The 21,805-nt window shown below is 38.2% G+C and overlaps 1 protein-coding gene across 5 annotated transcripts in view; it reads right to left on the bottom strand.

The window, feature by feature from the left end:
- The window catches only part of CCSER1 (coiled-coil serine rich protein 1), a 623,472-nt gene that overhangs the window by 559,302 nt on the left and 42,365 nt on the right, over positions 1-21,805 (bottom strand). The window contains exon 2 of one of the 5 annotated variants that reach the window (XM_085222271.1): positions 13,308-13,424. The exons of 3 other annotated variants lie outside the window; for them this stretch is intronic. The gene's annotated coding sequence lies outside the window, so the exon portion shown is untranslated. The remainder of the gene's footprint in view (positions 1-13,307; positions 13,425-21,805) is intronic. One more of the 5 variants, XM_085222272.1, reaches the window with a different exon arrangement.

Below are 21,805 nucleotides of genomic sequence, written 5' to 3'. Positions count from 1 at the left end.
CCCTCTCCACACAGATCTCTGTGTTTTTCGCTACCTTCAGATATATATGGTGTTAATTCAGATATATTGTGGTGTAGGTGGTTTGTTTGTTTGTTCGTTCATTTGCTTTCATAAACACATGCTTGCAGGCATACAGATGTGTGCAGACAACAAAAGATTATTCAACAAGACTATGAAGGCCCTTCCTAGTATTTTCATAAGACATCATAATCACTGAAAAGAACTTTTATAATGTAGTTTCACAGCTGCAGTAGATAGGCCAAATATTTTTTTAAATATTAAATTGCTATAGACTTTGTTACACTCAAATCAATCATTGTTCACTCCCATTGTCTGCTCTCAGGCCCACATCTTAAGTATCAGCCCACTGGAGATCAAGCCCTCCTACTGTATTATTAGGAAATGAACTCAATTGAGAGTCAAAGGAAGTATAAAAAGGAGGAAAAAAGCTCGTGTTGTAATTCCATTTGCAATAAGAAATCTGTGTCTAAATAATAATAGACTTTATTCCTATCAACCAATCCTAATGTTACTGCCCAGGTAGTAGCAGTTTTTCACTGAATTCCTTTCCTCTAACAGCAGACAACATAAATGATATTTGCTCATTCATTCTTCCTTGCCTCTTGAAGGCAGAGCACACACAGGCTGTCAACACTTCTATCATCCGGGCAGCAGAAATCCTCATGCATTAAATAAGCTCATTACAATAAGGTATAAGCTCATTATAATCAACTATAAGCTCATTAAAACATTTACCGTTCTTTCTAGGGAAACAATGACTATCATAAAACATTTCTGAAAACAAACACAACCATGTATACAGGAATGCTTAATTGCATATGTGGGACAATGTTAAATGCCAAAGTTCAGCATTGAGTCAAAATGACTGTTCTACTTGCAATATAGAAAAGATATACATTGATATACACAAACAGACTACTTTCCTTAATACAGGACGCTTATAAACTGCCATCTGTGTCCTATTATTTACTAAATTCAAGAGGTGTTGCTCCCTTTCAGTCTTCACATTTACCTTAATTGTGTTTACTACTTTATAGCAGTAAATCTTAATGAGTGAAATTCAGTTCAGCTACATTGTTATTCTCTACACAGAAAAATGTTTTTTCTATACCAAGCCACTAAATATCTACATCCAATATTCTTAGCTCTACTGACAAAGTTCCTAAAAAGCAAAAATAATGGAAAAAGAAAACACTAGAAAAATATCTTTGAATGACAGATAGCTTTTGCCCTTGCAGACTGATCTGTCAATTAACCTGGACTTTTCCTACAACAATCACAGCTATTCTGATCCTGCACATAAATTCTAGAACCTATCACAAAGCTTCTTTTACCTTCAAGAAACAACAGCCTTGTTAGAACAGTAGCTAGAATACTAGTCAATACTAGTCAAGCAAACACGAAGGCTCTACAAAAACAAGACAGGCAGGTCTAGGATCCTTGCTTAAAAACATCTTTATATATGCACACACATATATTTTGCACAACCTTCACACCATATGAGTCAAAATATAGTCTGAGTGATGTTTAATATAGAGGTTAGAAAGCAACTACATGATACAACTTGAGTCACTACCAATACAACTAGCCAGAAATAACATCACATACTGTTTTTTTCCCTTTGCTTTGAAACTGTTTTTCCTTTTTTCCCCCCTAGAATCTTTTAATTCCAAATTATGCTTGTAATGTGAAAGAAAAGTGCATTTGGATTCATTCTTAACATGTTAATTTTTGCTCATTAAGTAACTAAATAAATACCCAAACTACTACTTCCTAAGTTATTTTTTATTATTATTTAAAAAATCCAAATATTGCTGAAACTGACGTGACTTGACTACTACACTAGAAAGTCCAGTTCTGCTTTTTATGGGATGGATTTTTGATGCATTTTTCATGTGGTATAATATGAGTATGATATTATGAGAAAAAAAAAGTAACCTATCTTTAAAACACTTAATAGCAGTCAGAATTATTGTGGATTATTCCACGATCTGCTATTCCTCAAGTATTTGGCTACAGCTCCAAAATACCACACTTCCATGTTCAAACCAATGCAAATAAGAAACATGCAAAGCGTGAGGCAGTATGTGAGCAAGACTTTTTCCCCATTCTTAGCAATTTTAATAGTTAATCAGATGTAAATAGTTTCTTTCCGCATTGCTCTGCACCTACATATTGCACAAATGAAAATTAAAAAAATATATATATAGTTTTCTGATTAATCTCAAAAAATATTCTGAAGTCATGTACTTCATTACAAGAAAAAACACGAAGGCAAGTTTGTTATACTTCTTCCCATACAAAAGATCTTAGGAGAAACAATCCAAACACACAGTATTAGACAAAATATGTAAACGAACAAGGTAAGAATTTTACAACATGCTCTGTACTTTCTAAGTTGTACCTTACCAAAAGAAACAAATGACTTCCAGCTAGTAAAGGTAGAAAAAGTGAAGTACAAGTGTTTAAAATGGGTTAAAGTCATCTAAACACTACCCAGTGTCTTTAGAGAAATCTATTGGCTGACCGTTAGCTGAACAATTAACCCCAGTACTTTTAATTTTCCCTTCTGCAGAGAGTTACTCACAGAGCAGTGCCAGGGCACGCAAGGTATTTAACAGAGCAGCTCCGGCTGGGGTGTTCAGACACCAGTAGATGGAGCAGTCGTTCTGCTTTTTAACTGATTGCATATACAACAAAGCATTAACGCCTTATGCACTTCTCAGAGTCTTTGAGACAAATTTAGGACCTGAAACATGAATTTTACCATTACCATAAGTGTATGTCCACACTAAAATCTAATAGATGCTTACTCAACAAATAATTGTCATGTGTAGGCCTATAATTTTTTTTCCATTATAAAATACTACATCTAAACATTTTCTAAACCAATCTTACCTAAAGATTTCTTCCTTAAAGACGTGTCTCCTAGGAATAGTATACAGTATCTTCCACACAAAGTTGAAAACAGGATTAGCTATCTAGAAGTCTAGATGGGAAGCTAAATGACAAATACCTGAAGGGCCCTGACCTTTAATCAAAATAAGAACAAAAATACTGAATCAGGAATCATCTACTAAATGAAACACACAGGACTAATGTGAATATTTGTACAGAGAACACGTGTGATTGTCGTGTAATGTCTCCTGCACCACTGAGATGTCGGCAGGGACTACTTGGCTCCAGACTTGCACAGATATGACATTGACCCCGGGGTACTACAAGCACCTGAACTAACTCCCAAATAAACACATACAAAATAAATACATTTCATTTTCAGTCAGTCAACAGAAGTCTGGTGCAGCTCATGCACTCATGATGAATTGCCCATTAGCACAGCAGGCAGCTTGACAGCCTGCGTAAGCCACACTTACTACTAAGCAGCTAAGCACTACTGCCTTGAATATTACTCCAATTTTACCAAATTTTGTTCCTATCTCACTTGTGTCTCTATCATATTTATTTCATTTTGCTTTTTTTCCTTTACATAACCCATCAAATCCATTAAAATACTCATTTTCCATTTAAAACAAACTTGTGCGTATAAACCCTTTTATAAACCCATTGTGGAATAGGTGCCACAGCTGTATTCTCTGTGTCTGATTTCATAAGCTAGACTGATCTTGGCAATCACTTAAGAGATTTTTCCTCAACAGTTATTTATAAGCCAAGAAAGACTAACCAATATATAGAGCTGAACTTCTACAAAGTTCCTCGTGTCTACACATGCATACAATCCAACACATCTTTTCTTCTCTGTATTGCACTGTGTGTGTTTATCAGGAAAAAGGAAAAAAGAAAAAAGAAAAAAACTGCCACAGAATACAAGCACTGAGATACTTCAGGTCACAAGTTCAGGAGTCCATGCTTATTTTTTTCCGGAGTATTAGTGCTTTTAGAAGCAACAAAGGAAGAAAGCAAATTTATTTGGAGGAAGTAAACTTGAAGTCACACATACATCAACACCACTGTCTCCAGTTCTGACTGCTCAAGTACAAAAAAGAACGACAGCTTTTATAAATCTTGAATTCCTATCCCCTGTGCTTGGATTAAATCAAAACTATAACAAACATTCAAAGAAGAAAACTAGAAATGTTATCTATATTCTCTTTTGACTTTAAATTAGGAAGTAAGCATTAGCATGAAATAAGTCATATTGTTTATTTACTCATAATCACTGAGGAAGCAAATAGGCAAATTGAACTCTAGAAACCTGCAGGGCATAGCTCTTTCCTATGTGAATTTCAAATATCTAGTACATTAAATACCTCTGCCATTTTCAAGCATCTACCTGCATTCCTGGCCAACCGGAAAAGTCCCAAAGGATTGTAGGCTTGCCAGCATAACTCCCATCTAAAAAAAGGATCGTAAGGAGGACCCAGTGAACTACAGGCCTGTCAGCCTGATTTCAATGCCAGGGAAGCTTATAGAACAGGTCATCTTGAGTGGGATCACACAGCACGTGCAGGACAACCAGGGGATCAGGCCCAAGCAGCATGGTTTCATGAAAGGCTCATGAAAGATCCTGCTTAACCAGCCTTATCTCCTTCTGTGATCCAGAGACCCACCTGCTGAATGAGGTAAAGGCTGCTGATGTGGTCTACCCTGACTTCAGCAAAGTCTTCAACACTGTCTCCCACAGCATTCTCCTGGAGAAGCTGGCAGCCCGTGTCTTGGACAGATACACATTTTGCTGAGTAAAGAACTCACAGGATGGCCAAGCCCAGATAGTGGTGGTGAATGGAGTTAAATTCAAGTGGTGATTGGTCACGAGTGATGTTCCTCAAGGGTTGGTACTGCGTTTTGGCCTGTTCAATCTCGTTATTGGTTACCTGGATGAGGGCATTGAGTACATCCTCACTATGTTTGCAGATGACACCAAGCTGGCAGGAAGCATCAGAACTGCATGAGTGTAGAAAGGCCCTACTAAGGGATCTAGTCAGGCTGGGTTGAGGCCAACAGGATGAAGTTCAACAAGACCAAGTCGGATCCTGCACACTGGCCACAACAACCCCTGCACCTGGAGTATTATGTCGAGTTTTGGGTCCCTTATTACTGGACAGACATCAAGGCCCTGGAACACATCCAGAGAAGGGCAACAAAGCTGGTGAGAGGTCTGGAGCACAAGTATGATGAGGAACAGTTGATGGAACTGGGATTGTTTTGTCTAGATAAGAGAAGGCTCAGGGGAGACCTTACAGCTCTCTACAACTACCTGAAAGGAAGTTGTGGTGAGGTGGGGGTCAGCCTCATCCATTTAACTAGTGATGGGGCTAGAGGGAATAGCGTCAAGTTGTGCCAGGGCTCAATCAGGTTGGATATTAGGAGAAACTTCTCCTCTGAAAGGATAGTCAGGTACAGGAACAGGCTGCCCAGAGATGTAGTTGAATCACCATCCCTGGAGATGTTCAAGAAATGTTTAGATGTGGTAGTAAGGGGCATGGTTTAACTGGGAAATGTTGGCAGTAGGTGAATAGTTGGACTACATGAAAGTAGAGGTCTTTTCCAACCTTGGTGATTCTATAATAAAAGGTATCTCAAAGAATTTCACTATAATATATAAAATATTAAGACATAAGTGAAGCATTGTTTTGGGTAGTCTTCATATTCACCCTGCAACCAGTTACTCTTCAGAAAGACCTGGGATCATTTACTAGCAAAACTTGAATTATGTAAAGAAGATAAGCAACTGATTTTCACAGTCAGACACAAATAGGTCAGAAAAAAGGAAAGCATCTTACCATAGTGAGGTCACAGTCATACTTGTGTGCCTGCTTTTTAGTGCACTTCTTTGGATCAGAGGAAACTGCATCTCTGACCCCTATTTGTTATCTGCATTCTGGAAAAGTGTACAAGACATTTCTTAAAGTACCTGCTATTCACAGTATTTACGTAGCTTAATCAGAGAAGACTTGTAAACAATCTGAAAGACTACGTCTCAAAGACAGCTTATGCTTGCTTTGTGATTCAAATGCCATGCCATCCAGTCCTTTAGGTCACTGAGTGCAAATGGTAATTACAGCATACATAAACACATTGATTAACATTGAGAGATAACTTTGGCAGACAGAGAAATGTCAGTCTGGTAACCAGGCTGAATAGCATCGTCCTCCCTATCCACAATACAAACAGAAGCATTCGTATAATGTTTAGAGATAACAGACAATCTTGCTCAATGAAAAGTTGAATAAGAATAGTAAGTTCAGATCTCACGCTACACACAGGATTTACTCAGTGCTCATTTACAGGCGGTGATTTAATTAACAGCTGAATAGATTAAGCCCCACTTTTAACTTGTGTGTACACATTCTGTTCCTTATTACATGCAGTCTTTCCTTACTTTTATGTATGAATAAATACTTAAGACAATCCTAAAAAGAAAAGCCATCAAGAACCTTCCCGTTTCTTCATGCAGGAAGACCAGCTGCAATGTGCCCACAAGAGCACTTACTCATACACAACAGAGCTAGCATTTCACCCAGATCAGGACACTGAAGCAGGACAGACTCCTTGCTAGCTTCTTACTCTGCAAATGAAGTCGAACAGCTCACCATCGCTTAAGCAAGTCGCAATTCTCATGAGGAAAATACAGGAAGTAACACGGCCCTAACTTTATACCAACACTACACTGTCACAACATTACATCTGCCTATAGCGCAAAGTAAAATGCCAACGGTAAAGTTTCCACAGGCATCCAGAGCACCTCTATCAGCTCTCTCATTAAACAACAATTTAAAATATTCTGCTGGCTCACAAGACATCATAAGCATCTTTAAAGCACAATCCAGCTCATTTGTGTCGACACTAGTGATTTCAAGTTCTGCTTTAATGCATTTGTTCCAAAACTTGTCATTCAATATATTGTAAATTCATATCTCTTGCTGCCTTCAAGCAACCATCTCACAATTGCCTTAGCCCTTTGTGGCCCCAGTAGGATTGAATGCCTTCATTCCACGCCCTCCCTTGTCTGTTCCTCTTATCTTCCAGAATCACAACTTCACTGTCATTCAGCAATTTATTTTTTATTCTTAAGCTTCCTGCACTTTTCCTAGTTTGGCTGCTTTTCAGTCTCAAGAGCTGCCTGCTTCTGCTGTGCACATGGCTGCCCATGACAACAACAGCAACTGTCATTTATTCTTCTCTGTGGCCGGCTAAGTGTGTGACCTTAACAGCATTAAAAATGGACTATGTGGCTCCACTGAAGTGATTCATGCTGATTTAAAACACTTGGCCTCTCCCCTCCATAAGCCTCAGTCACCCCATTGGCGGTTTTTCTTTCACTCTTGCAAAAACAATCCTTGCACATGTACTAGCTAATTAACCCTAGTACACAAACTCCCCGTTTTAGTGGATGAAAGCTGGGTTTTGTTTGTCTCTCCCTTTTTCATGCTGATCAATGCAGGAAGAAACCTATTTCTATCATTTAAATCATCTGTAATGAAAATTGACAAATCCCTAAGGAATTCATCATGCAGTACTGAAGATCCATGACCTTCATTCCTACTTTTACTTAAGTGTCTGCTTAAGCTGCTGTTAAAAACAACACCAAGACAGAGGAATCCATAGCCACCTTCCATCCTTACCTGGAAAAGGACTGGGCAACAAAAACTCTGCCAGAAGAGCCAAATAAATTGAAGAATTTAAGAAATCAAATACACTAAGGCAGTTAATAGTATTCACCAAAGTAAATCATGGAGACCCTGCCTAACTTCAAGCAGATTTACAGATTGGTCTTGGATGAATAGCAAGATAATTGAAGAACAGCAGTTGTTGACTATGTTATCATGAAATAATACTTCATTAAGAGCAACAGGAGTGAAAATGCTCTCTTCAAAATTCCCTGAAGATAAACAGATGAAAACAACAAGTCCCAAGTCATGCTTTGAAAGAAGATGAACTGAAAATTCTCAGACTAGTCACAGCTTGCTAACGTGATTCCTGCTCCCCACGGGCATCACCAGACTTAAGTTGTGTTTCTCATGGGGCAGAATATTAAGTACATTAATAATTTCCAACCCTGATATGTAGTTTTAATTGCTAACTAATTGCTTTAGTTTCTATGTTTAAGTATTTTACTAGACATAACTTTTGCAGGAAGAATACTTCTTTACTAATAAATCCACTAAATTTAGAAATAAATCACAATACTTATGTTTTGCTGAAGACTTCCATAAATCTCAGCCATGACTCAAGGCTATTCCCCTTTTCATTTGCTGAAATACAATCATTTCAAAGTTGGATTCAAGTAAGTCTAATACATCCATCTTTTCACTAATAAAAAACAATAAAAGAGAAGAAAACCCCAGATGAAAATTCTCAGGACAATTAAATATATTCATACACTCTAATTGTTACTGTGAGCCGTTAATCAATATGGGAACACTGCGAGACTTATTTCTATAGCAGTGAGTCTATTTAAGAACAGAAAGTATGGCACACTTCATAAGATAAAAGTGCCACAGCAAGTAATCCCCAGAAATACACACCCCCTGCTTATGCACACACATTAAAAACTGGAATATCATTTTGAAAACTGGAGGTTAAGAAGCTCTAAGCAAATAACTGCTTTGCGACTGAGACACTTGTGAGAACCCTCCTTGTCAATTACATGGAGAATCATACTGATCTGTCACGCAGGTATTTTACTTCTGTTCTTTAAAATCAACTTCAGACATTTAGATGAAGAGAAGGCCTTATAAAAGTCTTCTTGCATTACCAGAGAACTATGAAGTACTATACCATAAACAGTTTATACAAAAAAACATTTTTTACTTCATGCTTAGATCTCATATTTTAAAACAGCCAAACAAAGGTCTTTGGATGACAGCATATTTAGGAAAATTTTATTAAAGTAAAACCGTTTCTCAAATTATTTTCTACAACTTTGTACACATACATCTTTGATAGAATTATTCACACCAACAATAAGCCTTACAAACATATCACAATTCCAGTAGTCAGCTGTATGTTATGAAGAAGCAGCAACTTATCTGCTGCTAGTGTCAAAGAGTTAGCACTCAGGTCAGTACTGCATCAAGAAAAGGTAAAGGAGATGAGACATGGAGGAAAAACCGCCCTTAAGGAAGAATAATATGTATGGGGAAATAGTGCTTATATCAAGGGAGATATCCCTTGATTTCTAGTATAGGAAAGCTGTATAGTGGCTGCTATGAACAGATGACTAAGTCTAGTTTTATCCAAATTGCTTAAAAAGTAAAAAAAAAAAAAAAAAAAAAAAAAAAAGTGAATAAATAAGCAACACAAGGCTTTATATGTTCAACTAAACATCCTTTACAATTGCCTCTTGTTCTAAAGCTTATCGCTTCTCTCAGCCAAGATATGCTACCTGGATCCACCTCCATCACAACTTATTAACAGTTTTAAACAGTAATCTCCAGAACTGATCAGATCAGGTAACAGTTAACCTTACGAGGTAAGGTTTTCACTGTATGTTCCTGGATATCTCTGGTAAGCCTTAGTTAACTTCAATCAAAACAAAGTTCTACAGCTTGAAAGTGCCTACAATCAACCTCCATCCTTATGTCTTCTAAGGTAGTAATTATTATTTTCCTTTAGCATTAAATGTAACTCTCAAAGCTAGGGTTGTCTTCTGAGCAATCAGATACACTGAAAGCATTTTCATAAAAGCATGACTCCTGGAAGTCCAACCAGAAAATTAACTTCTCACTAGGGAACTGTCTTCCTTTGTACTCTTACTCCTGGCTGTAAAGACTGTGAGCAGAGCAGACTAAATCAGATTTACAAGTTCCACACGAAGACCAACAGCTGTTCCTTTACAATGCAACCTTTTAAAACATAAAAAAAATACCAATCTGTAACATGCATTTCCTCTCCAACCACTTTCATTGCATAAGAGAAACTGTTGCAAATAGCAACAGAGAAATATTGACAGAAATGGTCTCCCACATAATTCCAAGTGGGCTTTTACATTGGTGACCTACCTCCAGGCAGAAGAATGACATAGAAGACATAGTTTTATTTCCCAACTTTCTATCTTCTAAGACAGAACAAAGAAGAGTTCCCAGGCCATTCAGGCTTCTTGTGCTGTTGCACATTTTTTATTTCTTTTTGTTGTTGTTCTATCAAAAGCTATCGCACATATAAGTTTACTTATACTAATTGCTTAACAGCAGTATCTAGAACCAGTTAAATCTCATGGAACTTACGGATAGGATCCTCTGAACACATGCGCTATGTCGTTTTTCTGTTTTGTTTTTCTTACACTACCTCGCTGATACTAAGAAATTCAACTCAGGAAACAAGGGAAGCATGTAATCACATTCTTAACTTGGAGAATGAGAATAATGTCATTCCTAGTCAGTAAGACACTTAAAAAGTAAGACAACTCTCAAAACAGGAATGATTTCATTGACGTCAACATAAGTACAATGCTAAATGCTTTGTTCAATTAAGTGAACAAGGATATAATTTAGTCCCCTTACACTGGATGGCTTAGACATCCTGCTTCTTGCATTTCATATTAAAAGACAGAATAGTAAAAGCCAACTTTAAAGGTTAAATTAATTATACAGTTACTGCAAACCAAAATGCCCTACTCTGAATGTAGTTAGGCTAAGAGTGGTAATGAGTTCTCAGTGTATTTTACATAGTTGGAACAAATGAATTCATAATTTTCTTAAGTTTATGCGCAAACCTAATTTATATGCAGAACAATTATGAAGACCTAAGAAATGTAAAACCAAGATACCTTGTGATTCTGAGCTCCAAAAAAAAAAAAAAAAAGAAATCAGAGCTATAAAAGTAGATTTAACACATTCATGGGAGAACGCAAAAATGTGATTAAAAGACAGCTAAACGCAGTAGGGCTCTGTGTTTTTGTGATGTTCTGAAACACTGTCTGCAATGCATAAAAGGTATCAAAACATCAAGTTCAGGTGCTTCCCAGTCACCTCCACAGATCTTACTAAGTGAACAGTTTGTACATCTAATTTTTAATGCTCATTAGTTTTAGGTGAAAAACAGATTCGAAAGCACGTTACTCCACATATACATAAATACTCACAAGATATCAACATATGCATCACTGCCCTCCAGCTCCATATAAGAGAAGGTTTTGTTGATCTAGTAGTCTTCTCTAAGAATGAGTGAGTTAAGTATTTTTGTAGATCCTTTTACACAAGAACATTTTGCTTGATTTACTAGCACTGGTGAAGAAAGCTTGCAGGAATGCACAGGGACAGAACTTATTAATAAACAGGAGAGAAAATTCAGAAAAATGAAGGTCTGTGATCTCATTTACTATGTAGTCTCTAACAACTGAGCAACTACAAGCCCACAGCCAGATGTTCAGAACAGCTTTAAGTATTAGCTCATTAAAGCATTTCTTCATGTCCTACTCCATTTCATCTTATCTCTAAAATTTAAATGGTCATAATACTTCCATACTTTCAAAGCAGCATGCAGATATTAGAATGTGTGCCATGAATACCGTCTTGCAGTCTCTGCTGTTGTTAAAACAGTTGACTGTCCTTTTCTCAGAGCCAGTCTTCTTTCCATGACCCTCCCATTCCTAGCAGTAAATATTCTTTCTTCTGTAACTCGTATTGAAAACTTTTGTTTTTCCTATTTTAAGGTCACATCTTCGTATTTTCAGTAATTTTACCCTACTGTTTGGATGCGCCTCCTCTTTCAGTCGGAAAAAGATCGGTCAGAAGGTTTTGTTACATCTCAAAATGAAGCCCTACAGAAATGAAGGATACAAAAAAAAAAAACTAACTATAAATCTCCACGTACACTAGTTTTCACCCCCTAGTTATTACGGAGCTATTATGGATCATTTTGTTTGCCATATAATGAAGCTTTCTTAACACATACAAACGAGTTAAAAGCAAAAAGAACAGACACTTAAGCTGCTTACTATCAGCTTCTGTGAATAAGAAGGTAGTATTTGGAACAAGCATACTTTTTCAACTGTCAATCTCTTTGCAATTTTTGCAGCTTCTGCTACATTTTCATAAGTTTACTATTGAGAAGTGGATTATGTTCAGTGATTACTATTCTTCAGAAGAAAAGACCATATCATCTGACCAAGATGTTCTACTACTTACAACATACAAACAAATTTTTTCATCAGAAGATGTAAACTGCAGCCACCATTCAAGAGAATGAAATTAAGTCAACTGAATTCCAACAGTAGTAGTTAACCTAAACAGTCTTACTTTTTAAGTGTGAAGCAACCTTCTAAACACTGGTGTCATACACTTGTTATTCTCATGGGGGTATGCAAAGACGGCAAAACCAAGAAACAAACAGCATCGATCATGAACACAATCCAGCGGAGTGACCAAGATGACTCAGGGCATCCCAGCTTGTATAGTAAGTAGTGTGGTCATCAGAATTAGGGAAGAAATTGTCCCACTGTACTCAGCCCACACCTTGAGTACTGTGTTCAGTTCTGTGCCAGTCACTACAAGACACATTGAATGTTGAAACACATTTAGAGAAGAGCAACAAAGCTGGTAAAGGGACTAGAAAACAAGAGTTATGAGGATTGAGGGAGTGAACTGAACCTGTTTACTCTTGAGAAAAGGAGGCTGAGGGGAGGTCTCATCACTCTTTGCCACTATCTGAAAAGAGATTACAGCAAGGAGAGCATTGGTCTCTTTTCTCAGGTGACAAGTGACAGGACACAAGGAAATGGTCTCAAGTTGCATAAGAGGAGGTTTAGATTGGATTTCAGGAAGAATTTCTTCTCACAAAAAGGGTGGTTGGTGTTGGAATGGACTGCCCAGGAGAGTTTTGGAGCCTGCACCCCTGTAGGTTCTTAGGACCTGTGCAGATATGCACTTAGGGACATAGTCCAGTGGTGGACTTGTAAAATGTTAGGTGATGGTTGGACTTGATGATATTATGGATTTCTTCCAACCTAAATGATTCTATGAATCTGGAGCAAGCAAACACTTTGTGGAAGTTTTGATGCAAGAGTTAAATATATTAATAATTAGCATAGTAGCTCCCACGATTCCTAACCATTAACTGCATGTACACAATAAGAAATTGCTTTGCAATTGCAAACCACGCATTTGAGTGAGTATTTCACCTGCAGACTCTCTCCGCATGTTGTAAAAACTGTGCCAACAAAACAACACAGAGGAGTTCCATTTCGCAGGAGAGAAATGTTTGGAGGTAACGAAAGAGAGCTCTGCTGCTGGACAGCAGCTGCCAGTACCAGAGCAAGCAAACTTGCTGCTTTAGCACAACAAAATACATTTTCTATGAAATTTCTGTAATTTAAAAAGCGTTACCAAGAAATTGGAATAGTGACAGCACCATGCCTTCTGCCAGCTTGGATAAGATTCAGCAACATCAGACAGGCAGGCAGAAACACAGCAGGCTCAAACAAACAGTCCTACTGACATCTCCTGAAAAAAAAAAAAAAAAAAATCACCATTCTATGCAGAAAGGCAGTAAGTACTTGTAAAAATCCATTATCTCTCATTACTGCTAATGTAGGCAGCAGCAAGAAATTATAACTTCCCAAGATGTAACTCCATAAACATACATTCAATGCCCATGATGACGTAGCACTGATGACATAGGACAGAAAATGCAGTTCTCATTCATTATCTCCTGTTAAGACTATATTTCACAGAGGCAAGTCTAACATATGCCACATGCAAAAGGCAACTGAGAAATGAAGTAAGAATCCTCCAGCATCTGACAGGGACAGGCTGCAACTCATTAAAGAACAGAATAGAAATGAAGTCCCTTAAAAAGCTAAATCTGTTACATAGTTGTATATACCATGTTCAGGTGCATCAAAACCAGAGTGGTGGCTGGGTCCTGTCAAAAAGCCCACAGTGCAATCTGGTGCACACGAAGGAGTAGAAAGATCACCCTGGGATTCCACAGAGACAGAGTGGAATGCAGTCAATATCCACATTTGTACACTGAAATGCAGTGATGTGCATTGACCGAGTTCTCCAAAGGGCTGCTGGGGCTCAGTGGTAGTCTATGCACATGCAGTACAACTTGACATCTCTCTGTTTGGACTACCAACAAGCCTACTACTGGCACAAGGAAGTTAACTAGGAGATGCCATGCTTCCTCTGATGACATTTGCCTTTGATTTTCCTGCCCTGAGGTGATGAGGGACAGCTGCTGTTTTGCAGCTCAACCACCCCTCTACCAGCCAACTTTAGGACTGCTTTAGGAGACCCTAGTTCACTTTTATCTGTGCCAGTACAGCCCAAGAATACCATGGTGCTGCTGCTGCTAGCAATACCACTCTGACTCACTGCCCAAGGGCATGGTTCTGAGGGCAAGCATGGGTCAGGAGGCACTGGGACAATGTCCCTCCACTGGCTCCTCACCAAGCATTTTGGAACACAGCTCCAAGGACTTTAGTATGGGCCCCAGTGGGTAGGTAGACACTCCATGAGGGTACAGCCATAGGAGCAGCAGGCCATGAAATCTGGCCCTCCAGGCCTTGCCTCCATGCTATAACCTCTCCTAGTTCCCAGATCACTCACTAACTGGTGCTGGTGCCACTACTCAGTCACTGCTCAGATACCAGTGATGCTGGTGACTTGACTGAGCTCAGGTCAGAGTGACAGATCAAATCGAAGGAGAGCGCGATGCTCACCCTGAGGCCTTCCTAATCCCACACGCTCTGCTTGCCCTCCCCTGTTCTCCAGGGCAGCTTTGTCCATTCATGATAGCCTTCCTAGGTCACAGTTGTACGGGATATAGATCCCCAGGACATGAATAAACTGGACATGAGCACAGGAAGCTAGAGCTACTATCTGCCCTATCCGCCAACCCAGCTTGGTCCTTCATTTGACCACCTGCTCAGTATTATTGTATACTTTCAGAAGATTTTGATGAATTAGAATAAAAGCATGCATTTGCTTTTTTCTCATTCTCTTACAGTAGAAGAGAGGATGATTATAAACCAACAACTTCTTTTCATCTTATTTTCTCGTAACCGATTCTGATTTCCAAGGGACCTTAACAGGTCATCTAGTACAACTACCCTGAATGAACAGGGACACTTATAACTAGATCACATTGCTCAGAGGCTCATCCAGACTGACCTTAAGTGTTTTCAGAGATAGGGCATCCACCATTTCTCTGAATCTGTTCTAGTGCTTCACTACCATTATTGGAAAAAAAGCTTTTTCCCTATATATAAAAGAGGGGAGATTTAGACTGGTTTGAAACTCTTTCCTCTTGTATAATCACAACGGATCCTGCTTCTTTCTCAGAGCCCCTCTTAAACATACAGAAAGGTCACTATCAAGCCCCCATGGAGCCTTCTCTTCTCCAGGCTGAACAAACCCAGCTCCCAGCCTGTCTTCACGGGAGAGGTGTTCCATCCCTTGGATCATTTTTGTAGCCTTCTTCTGGACACACTCCAACAGGCCCAAGTCCGTCCTGTACTGAGGACTCCACATTTGGATGCAGTAGTCCAGGTGAGGTCTCACCAGTGTAGACTGGTGTGGCAGGATCACCTCGCTCAATCTGCTGGTCACTCCTCTTTCAATGCAGCCCCAGACACAGTTGGCTTTCTGGGCTGTGAGGATAAACTGCTGGCTCACATCAAGCTTACCATTCACTAGCATCCCCAAGTCTTATTCAGCAGGACTGTGCTGTATCCTTTGGTCCCCCGGATTGTATTTATAGTGGCTGTTTCCATGACCTAAGTGCAAGATGTTGCACTTGGATTTGTTAAGTATCGTGACGTTCACCTGCACCCACTGCTCCATCTGTCTCTCTCTGGATGACATCCTCCAGGCATGTCAACCACCTGGCAGATTATCATGCCATCCATAAACTTGCTGATAGTGCATTCAATCCCACTGTTTGTGTTACGTTATGTTTATGTTAAAAGATGTTGAAGAGCACTGGTTTCAAGATAGACCTCTGGAAGACACCACTCGTGACCAGACTCCATCTGAACAGTATCACTGACCACAACCATCTGGCTGCAACCATTGAAACAATACTTTATTCACTGACTAGTCCAGCCTTCAAATTCATACTTCTCCAATTAGGGATAATAATGTGGCATGGGGCTGTGTTGAAAAACGTTTAGGAAGGTATTTCATCCTAGTAAGAAGAATAAAACTACTGAAATAGGTTGCTCTAGTTGAACAGACAAGGAACCATTTCTTAAACATGGAATTAAGGTTAGTATTAAGATTAGCGATCCCATAATTTTAGGGTGGCTTGTCCTGAAATCTGAGGCCTATGAGCTTCACCTTATAACACAAAGTGATTTAGTCTTAGAAGAATAGCTATGTTTCAAAACCAGAGAGAACTAACTCACTATCCTGGAAAATTGAGTAGTACAATGAAAAACAAATCAACTAATGTCTTTAGCAAACAGGAAAGTTAGTGACAGTTGTGCTCAATGCCAAATTTGATTACAGTCTTCCTAGTGAAAACAATACCTATGCCTCATCAGAAGAGCCACGACGCATACTCAGGGGAAGTATAAAATATTAGTGCAACTAATTTAGTCTTACAGAGTTTAATTACTCATCCAGATATATTACTCATCCAAGAGATATAAATGAACAGTGGAAGGATTTTTTTTTATTCTCAGAATAAACTTTGAATACTGCAGTGTTAAGCTTATCAGAAGACCTGATAAGTAATTAAAAAAAACCACAACCATGCCTTTCCAGTTATGGCACTTCTGATAAATTTGTGAAGAACAAAGAAAGGAGTATTCAGCTTTGACTGGTTCTCAGCTAAATCAAGGATAGAGAGATCAAGCGTCTACAACCTACAGAATTTCTAAAAAAAAAAAATATTTGGACAATCACTGATTGGCTTCTACAGAATGAAAACAAGAAATAATAAAAGAAACAAGTCATGAACATATGATGCGCCTTAAATTAAAAAAAAAAAACGTGTAGGAAGAGACCATAACTGTTCAAGGAAGGATACCAAAATTGAACATTTGACATAACTACTATAGAAGTTTAGCAGTCGAAGTAAGAGATTACTTTTGCCTTTTCATACTGGTTTTGCCTTTTTTTTTTTTTCCAAGAACTTAAGAATCTAAGTCGCATAAAACCACATGCCTCACTAGCAAAGGTTACAGTAAAGTAATAAGATTATCAGTTTTCCACTGAAGAGACTTTTATACATAACATATATATATTGCACACATTTTTCCAGAGGAAAAAACCTAAACTGGAAAAAAGAAGTTAATTAATGCCTTTCTCAGGAGAACGTAAATGTCAACATAGAATTCACAATGAAAATACAAGATTCCTCCCTTAAAAACAACTAGCCAGGAACTATTTCAGCTGATATATTTTTAAAAAAAATAATATATCCTATTAAGCTGGTACACTTATTTCCATCTCTCACAGCAAGGTTGTTTCTAGTGGAATGCAATTCGTACTATATCTTACAGATTACACCAAGTCAATCTATCAAAATTTGCAGTGGAAATCGAGCCTTTTCCTCTAGTTCCATTATTTGTCTTATTTTGACAATTTATACCTGTCTTTCACTTCCTTGATGCTTAATATTGTTAGAAAGCATGCAACTCCCATCAGCAAAGAGAACTGAAATTAAGAGCTAGTACCCAATATTTCTTTTGCTAATGAATATATATTACTGAAAAGGAATAAAGAGACTAAAGAGACAATGGCATTCAGCACTGCCTCCAAGGTGGTTCCTTGTCAAATAGCAGATGCTGTGCCCCTGGGCAGCTCCCCAACAGTTCTCAGCAGAAACATTCCTCTTTAGGACATTTCTGGCCTTCCCCCAGCTTCTGTACTGTGTCTTATGCTAGTCGTATAATGATTCTAGCACTAAAATGGCTAATCCTTTTATGGTTATTGAAAAGACTTTATGCTAAGTCTATGTAAAGGCTCTAAATGTATTAAGTGGCAAAACCTTTGGAAACACCAAGAACGCACAGTGAATAGTGAAGACAAATAGTACCCAACAGGAAATCTGCCTTACATACATATCACAGATTAATTATGAATTACGTTGGTATTAGCCCAAATCCTCAAGTGGCAAAGTTATGTCGCTAATTGTTATACAATACATCTGCTGTTTTCTGAGAACACATGGTTCAATTTTAACAGAAACTGCTGACTAAAAGATTACTACGCTATCTGGATAATAAAGCATAACTTGAGAAGCATTTCCATTGTTTGTTATCTTGCTGTTACTATACACAAGATGCTCTAGCAGTGATTATCATAGTTAGGACATACGCATAGACATGTTTTATACCATTCACTCAGTATCTTTATTTGGTTCCCCTTCCAACTACATAGCTGGGGTCCTAACTCATTCAACAGACTAAATAGTAAAGAAATATCATTTCCACCTCTTTCTCTCGATTTGATGGCATTAAGGACCTAGCCTCCAGAAAGAATAAATGTTTTCAGAATTACCCTTGTTTTAACATTAAAAAAGTTTCTGGGTCACAGCGTCAGGCTTACAATCTGCCTGTACCGAACTCATATGCCCATAAAACTTTGCATATATTAACGTGCTCATTAGAAATTTATGACTGAATGTAATTGATTTCATATATCTCTGAACCTCTTACTATTACTGCTAACTCCAGCCCTCCACCACTACCCATTCTTCAGAGTGTCAGACACTATGTTACACAAGTAGTTGAAAATAACCTAATTTGACAGAAAAGCAAGTGGGCATTTGGACACTGGTGGGTTAGTTCTATTGTCTTTCATCTGCTTTCAGTACACAAAAAGAATATTCAGCATCTTACCACTCCTTTTACTAAGACTTCCGGGTCTGTTATATTCTTTGAGGATTACAAAACATATGTATTTAAGTCTGACTGATAAACAAACACAGCAGCTCAGTGCTTCACATTTTTTGAATGAGGAAGTCACTAGCATGTCAAAGCTCAGATGTCGGAATGCCTGCTTGAAATTATTTTCATCTTCATACAAATAATACATAGGCATGCATGTGGCACTTACGCACACACACACACACACACACACACACACACACACACGTTGAATTTGAGCAAAGTATGCAAGAAAATATTTGTAATATTCAGATTAATAGGCTATACCAACTGTCACTGTTTCATCTTGGTACACTATGACTCTAGCTTTAAGGATCTCCACTTATACTGAGTACTGAAGAAAGAAAAAGATAAGCAGATGCCCATGAAACAGAGAGGAAAACCAACTACTCAGACTCTAAACTCTGCCCATAGATGGCTATTACAAAGCAAGGAACAAAATGCACAGAAATATCAAATGGAAAAATACCAAGGAAAGTGAGGTTTGGTAAGAAGGCTGAAGAATAACTGAAGTGAAATCAAACTACTGAAGTATTTCTAAAGTAAAGTAAGGGAGATGAGTAGACAGGCAATTGAGATTACATTGAAATTTTAACCAGAAACTGATTAATAGAATAAAACACTGTAAGTAACATATTGCAGACCACCAGAAAGCTTTCAGCCCTCAATAATACAGAACTGCTGGCCATTTCCATGTCACACATACCGATAAAAAATCCCCAAGTAGACACCAATCAGCCTTTTGGTTGCCAATTTTAAGCTATTACCTATTTGTACTTGTTATACATGTCAATCAGATGAACAGAAGATACCTGGCAATATCAAATCCTGAGGTACTAATCAGGATCAGCAATTCTTATGTCAACTGCAGTCATTCAAGTTGTTGGGGAAGCATAAATTGTTGTTCAAAACAAGAGCTGAATGCGTGCTTTTATTCTTCGGCTCCCAAGCTTCCTTACTCTGGCTTTGCTCAACTCAGCCACTATAAGAAGCTTTCAAGCTAGGGACAGCACTACAAGGTACACATCTGCACAGCTGTTGTTGGTCTGACCTAGGTTTCCCTCTGCAACTTCTAAAGCTGAGATTTGGAGGTCGGGCAGGGGGAGATTCCCCAGAGACACTGAAATTTCAAGGCAATGAGGATTATGTCCAGGTGATGAATAACAGTATAACACAATACCAGCAGCTGATACTACTACCACAGAGACTACAAAAGGCAAATACTGCAACTCTCCACATGAGAACTAGAGTAAGCTAAACCAAACTCAGACATTATCTAAAAATCTGTGGTTTTTCTTGGATCGTATTTTTTTATTTTTTAATTTTTTTTAAACACATCTAATGCTTTTAACAGTCTTCAAGAGCTGCTCTTGACAGACTTCTGCAAAAGGGGATACTGAATTAAAGAGGGGAACGCTTGCAGTGTTAGCCAGGAATACTCATTTGAGTCATTTCCCCATTTAGGGGTGAGCTGTACAGGAACACAATACCAAACAGGAAGTATTTCCAAGGCAAAATCTTGAAGAGAAGCAGGCACCAATTGTGAGGTGCTTTGTTTTGAGAGATATGAACCAATTTGTTGGGTTTTTTCCCCTCTCACTCAGATTCTAAAAACAATAAGACAAAAACCAAAATACTCTCTAACTTGCGTGTATCACATATTCTCAACATGACTTTGACAATATTGATGATAGGATGCATTCAATAGCAAGAGAAAGGCCATCATGCCCCTCAAATAGTAAAGAGAATCCCAAACAAAACATACAGAAAATAAATCAAAGATGCCAAGTTTTTTGTTTAGACTGGAGATTAGCAACATTTAGCAGCAAGCACTCTGGAAAGCCTATACTGTACCAAAGCCAAAGATGAGGCTCTATACGTACCATTTCATCTAAAAGAAATTTATGTTGCCTATCACTGAGTGCTGAAAATAAGACTCGTCTCCTCTCTAAACCCAGGAACTGAGCACTGCTGTAAAGCAACGAGAAGATAATGCTGACAGAAAGCCCAATTCCAAACAGGAAACATGGAAAGGAGAAAAAGGTGAGAATAAAGGTGCTGAAAGAAGAATTGAGGAGAAGAGAGAAAGAACATGTAATCCATCTTGAGGCGATAAGGATAATTATTTTTGATATTTTACTTCCAGTTTTATTCTAGCCTTCTTATCAGAACAACAAATTAAAATGAGCAACTGAGAACAGTATGCAATAAAAAATAGTCTGAAATCTGAATCTATTATGTCTGAAAAGGAAGATGTGACAGCCCATGTGGTTTCATAAATTAAGAGGCTTCGCAGAGTCATAGATCACCATTGACATCTCACGATGAACACTTTAACACCACATTGTCACAATTTAGTTGTAAAAGCTGCAGGTTTCTGTAACATCTTTGTTTGATGCTGTTCTTATTAGTAGCATTTAGACAGCACACATGACACCACCACAGCTATTGATATATTTCAATCATAGAAAGAATATGAACACTGTATAGCAGTTGACACTAAGCAGTTTTATGGCACAGGAGTGCTGTTAGCTACGCATCTCCATCTGAACTGTAATTTTAGTTATATCAGTATCAAAGCTCTAGAGATGACTGACTGCTATCAAATTGAACTGTGTAGACACACGCTCCCTAGCACCTAAAAATCAATACTGTTATTTAGTCTAGTAGCAATGAACTGCATGCAACACTCACAGGGTAAACGTAGCTTTTCTACTGGCTTTTACAACAGCGTAAAAATGCTCACAAGTCAAAGGTAGCTTACTGATGCTTCAAAGGTGGCTCTTAAGAAGGTTAGTCAATGACTCCACCTGGAGGAGCAGCTGTCTAGGAGAATGCAAGCCTATGGCTTCAGGCTTAAATCTCTACTAAGCATTTCTCAGTCATTTCCCACCCGTAACTAATGAATACCAAACAAAAGTGATTTGGGGAATATTTGTGAAGCTTTCCCCCAACACCCATATAGAACTATACCCCTTGAAA

Source organism: Meleagris gallopavo, chromosome 4 (assembly GCF_905368555.1).
Source record: "Meleagris gallopavo chromosome 4, MGAL_WU_HG_1.1, whole genome shotgun sequence".
Taxonomy (NCBI): domain Eukaryota; kingdom Metazoa; phylum Chordata; class Aves; order Galliformes; family Phasianidae; genus Meleagris; species Meleagris gallopavo.
The sequence above is the reverse complement of the archived record's forward strand: the minus strand, read 5'-3'. Positions and strand labels throughout refer to the sequence as shown.